The following is a 4,985-nucleotide window of genomic DNA, read 5'->3' as shown; positions in this document are numbered from 1 at the left end:
CAATTCTTGGCAGGGCTGGGCCTGAACCTAAATTTTTAGACTTCTATTCCATGGCTCCTTCCAGTCTCTCATCCTGCTTCTGGGTGCCTAGTTTCCTGCTATATGACTCTTACACCAAATGTACTCTCTTAGTTCAGTTTCCATTAATTTTACATTAAACTTTAACTTTCTGACTCTCAGCTGTTGTCTGATCCCTAGTGATGTCGGAAACCTCAACAACTTGCTGAAGTTAAGTGATTGAACCTCTTCTGAAGAGGCTATATGGGGTTGGGAAATGACACTTTTCCACTGTTCAATCTTGATGTGCCTGAGGCTGCCTAGATTATTCTTCCATCAGTCCGTTAATATTTTGGGCACTGTGCATGACCAAAGAAAGTTTTGAGGCAGTGAGGACAGTTTAAAGACATAAATGTGAGGCTATCACATTTTGAACAGGTAGCATGCAGGACCAAAAGAATGGCAACTCGACAGAGGGGCAGATGTATAATTATATGATTCTTAATAATAAAGCCCAAGGAAGAAGACTCAGTTGAAGAAAAAAACACACAAGTGATAAAGCTTTTTTTTCCCCCCTCTAGTTTTAGAATCTCAGAGGTGACTTTTAATCGTGCTTATAAGGAAGATAGTCTTTTCATACTTTCTTACTGTTCGTTAGCTTATGTGACTTGATACAAAGGGCTGAAGGACAATGTAGGGGTGTTAAATGTAGTGATAGACCTCTGCTTTTCCTCCAAAATCCTCTAGAGGGCTCACTGCCTCACCATGTTTACCTTTCAGGAGTCATCAGTGTTTGGGGAGCATGTTTGAGTATGTGGGGCAGTTGTGGGTACAGACAAGAAAGGCACATTGCGCTGGTGATTACATTGCACTACACCCTCTTCAATTCAGATAGGTCTGTCTGTGCAGAGGAAACCAAATTCTTCTCCCACTGCACTTTGAGTAAGGGCTCTAAGAGCTTGGAGGTTTTTTGTTTGTTTGTTTTTGTTTATTGAGATCTAAGAGTTACTAACAAGGAGATATGTTTATAAACATAAACCCATGACCTTCATATAAGCTCTCCAAGGCAAAAAAAAAAGGAAGTTAAGGAAGAAAACAGAGGGGACTTCAGGAGCTGACCTGACTACACCAAAGTTTTCTAAGCACCCTGGATACCAGGGTCAAGTTTTGTATTGAACCAGACACACTACTTGTTTTATTCTTTGCTTTCCCTCTGTCACAGGAAGCCCTTAACCTAGGATTTTTAAGGCCACTAAGCTGCTTTTAGAATATTCCTTCTATGGGACGAGGGTCATATATATATATATATATATATTATTTTTTTGATTAAACTTTGAGTTACTTATTGACTTTCCATATCACCAGTCATAGATTATTATGAGTGAGCTGTCATGATTATGATTGGCTACATCTCCTCAGGAACACACAGCACTATTGAGTGACCATGGCATTCTGTGGAGAACTTCAGTCTTAGGTCACTGGTGTTAAGAGCTCCGGGTTTCACATTCCTGCAAGTCCTCTTTGAAATGACTTTCATTTATATTTAATTGAAGCTTGTATATTGCTATTGGTAAAAACCTTGAATTTGTATGCAAGATGCTAATAAAACAGAGGTGACAAAGTGTCCATTTCCTGGCACCCTCAAGTTCTTCAGACTGCTGAGATCACTCTTTCCTGAAAATTTGAGTCCAGTGGCCCAAGTTCCTATTCTACATGTTGTAGGAAATCCAGCTTCCTCCCCAAGATACACAAGGACGTGTAGGGGGTTTGTTTCTCCTGAACACCTTTTGCTCCGGTCTCCTCCATCCAGGGAATTCTTGGTCTCAATATGTTTCTTGTTTCTGTGACTGCTGTTCTCTTTCTGCAACTGTCGTGGTCATGTTGAACATTGTGTCTATTCCTTCATTTCCTGACAATACCACAATAAGGCGATCATGTGTGGCTAACCTTTAATGAAACTTTGGGGAATGGGATCACTGGTGAATGCACAATACCAATTAATGCATAATCAGATAATATGCTATTGTCTGATTAATAGACAACAAGTTAAAATTGAATATTAGATATTGTCCTAAACCTTCATTGATCACTCCTCTCTGAGGAAGGGAGCACTCAGCTATCTTAGGTCCTGAAGCTACACATCATCTTCTATCTCTTTTTCTCTTGAGACCCTCTTCCTCACCTCTTAAGCTGCCAGCACACTACCCTGAGTTGTTGTTATTCTCTTGTTTAGAGATATTTAGGTCTTTACCTCTTTCTCTCTAAACCACATCCCAGGTTTGCTTTTGTGTATTCAAAAATTACTTCAGCTGCTCTGTTTACCCTTATTAATGTAAAACTTGGATATTAAAACTATTCTTTAATATGTCCCAGAGCTCAACCATTCTCAACCAGACAGGGTATATCTGAGGGATTGGTGTGTGTAACTATCACTTATTGAATGTCTCGGCATTTCCATTTAATCTTCTTTTTCATTGTGAAATAAAATATACTAAAAGTACACAAAATTTAAATGCACTCTAATGAAATATTATAATGTAAGCATCTATATAATCTTTATAAAGTAAGCACCTATGTTTCGTGCAGCTACGTCTTGTGTATTTTCTGACTCTAGTATTCCAATATGTGAACATACCACAATTTATTCATTGTATTAATTTGTGTATCATAATTAATAAGGCTGAAGGAATTATTAACATGTTTTCTGGAATACATATACATTAAATTTTGTTTTTGCATATAGTTCAGAGTAAAATTGCTGTTCATCCAATTTAGTCTTCTCAATATCTTTGCAAGGTGGATAGGAAATGAGGGAGATACTGTTAAAATGCAGAATCTGACTCAGTAAGTCTGGAGTGGACCTGAGATTCTGTATTTGTATAACGATCACAGGTGATGCTGATGGTACCTGTCAACAGACCACTCTTCGTGTAGGAAAGATTAACACAATATCATTACATAAATTAAACATAAGACATCAGTGATACTCATTTTTTGGAATCCATATGTTATGGTTAGCTTTGTGTCAACTTGGCTATCGTACCCAGTTGTTTGGTCAAACACAAGTCTAGATGTTTCTGTGAAGGTATTTGTGGATGTGATTGACACAATCAGTTAACTGGAGGTAAAGCAGGTTACCCTCCATAATGTGGATGGACCACATCCAATCAATTGAAGGCCTGGGGGCAAAGATTGAGGTTTCCTGAAGAAGAAGCAATTCTTCCTTAAGACTGAAATATAAAAATCCTGCCTGAGCTTCCAGTATGTAGATTTTGGAGTCAAGACTACAACATCAGCTCTTACCTGAATTTCCAACCTGCTGGCTTGCCTGATCTCATTCTTGCCACCCTTCACAATTGCTTGAGTCAATCCTATGAAGTCGTTGTCATTATCTGTCTGTCTGTCTATCTATCTATCTATCTATCTATCTATCTATCTATCTATCTATCATCATCATCTACTCTATCTCTTTCTACTAGTTCTGATCTCCTAAAGAACCTGGACTAATATAACATACAAACACAAAGAAGAGCAGTAAAACAAAATGCAGTGGTTGCCTGTGGGGAAAAAGAAAAGAAATGAGAATGTGATGAGAGGAGACAGGAAAATAGAGGCTTTGCATGGGTCAGTGATGAAAATGTACCGTGAACTGGGAGTCATTAAGACAAGCTCTACACCTGGAGGCTTAACAAAAAAGAGGGTCAATAGTGAACATGTCCTCAGAAGCAAAAGGGGATTGGACCTAAAGCGCAGGCAGAAGATTGGCTTTAGGTAAAGGGGAGGCTCATCTGCTCTAATAGGAGGGAGAACAGGATAGATGATGCCGCACTTTACTTCCGTGGCTCCCGTTTTTGTAGTTTCTGTAAGATGGATGTCGGAAGCCCATATTGTTTGGAGACCTGAATTGCATAAAGAGGGGTAGAGAGCCTTGGGTGGCCACTGTGCAGTTCTAGATGACATTATAAGCAGGTAATAGCTAACAGAAGGAAAGGAGTCTGGATACAAAAGGCAACTGATGTTCTATTATGACTTGAGGTAAAACACATAAGGAGAATACAAGGCGATGCAGAAGGGGAGGCTACACATTAGTTAATGAAGGAGTGGGGCTTAGAAAGAACCATTATTTAGCTAACTGGTATTTATGCGGTTGTCCTAGAACCAAAACCTCTCTTATTAGGGACAAAGAACATTATAGTAAAGTATTTTTGATGTAAAGGTAAGTAAACATGTCAGCTTTCCCCTAATTGAGCTAGGCAGTTTTATCCACATTTTACAGATGAAGAGATTTCCTAGTTTTATAGAGCCAGTGGCAAAACTAGTATTTGACTCTTAGTTCATAATGCCAAGACTTGTTAATGGGTTTGAACTCTTAAGTTCCGCAGACCCAGATTCAAATCTTTGGCCCTGCCCCTTACTAGGAATGTTCTTGAACAATCTGTCTATGCTTTAGTCCCTTTATCTATAACATTGGAATGGAAATAGTTCTTTCCTCATAAAAATTGAGAATTAAATTAATTAACCCAGGTAAACTGCTTTGCTTTGCTTAGCAGAATGCCTAGCACACACAAACTGCTTAATGCGTGTTATTTACTAATACTAGCTGTTAGAAACAGTGATCCCAATATTAGGAGACACAGAAATTCATTTTTCCACGTATGACCCATTGTGTTCTTGCCTATTTTTCTGGTGACTAATGGCAAGCCTTCTTCGTTCAGTGAAACAAGTGACCTACGATAGTTAAGAACAAAGCTCTTGTTTTGAATCCTTCGGTACTTGACCTCTTACAAAATAAAAAGATAAGAATCATTCCATATTTTCTATCCCTCAAGGTTTCAGTTAAAAATACTTCCATCAAGCAAAGCAGTATTACATGATGAATAATGCATTATGCCGTTTTAGAGACAAGAAAGATGCAAAGGACCAAAGGCATATATTTTGCTACTCAAAATAGTTACCTGATATGTAGAAGGAATATCTAATTTTGACCT

At 38.4% G+C, this 4,985-nt stretch overlaps 1 non-coding gene across 1 annotated transcript; it reads right to left on the bottom strand.

Moving 5' to 3' along the window:
- Window positions 1-1,400: 1,400 nt before the first annotated feature.
- On the bottom strand, window positions 1,401-1,530 carry LOC141570919 (small nucleolar RNA SNORA25). Its single transcript, XR_012495361.2, has one exon. It is a non-coding gene; the product is annotated as a small nucleolar RNA SNORA25 (small nucleolar RNA).
- Between the last annotated feature and the right edge of the window lie 3,455 nt (window positions 1,531-4,985).

Source organism: Rhinolophus sinicus, chromosome 3 (assembly GCF_057876585.1).
Source record: "Rhinolophus sinicus isolate RSI-liver-muscle chromosome 3, RSI-T2T, whole genome shotgun sequence".
NCBI lineage: Eukaryota > Metazoa > Chordata > Mammalia > Chiroptera > Rhinolophidae > Rhinolophus > Rhinolophus sinicus.
The sequence above is the reverse complement of the archived record's forward strand: the minus strand, read 5'-3'. Positions and strand labels throughout refer to the sequence as shown.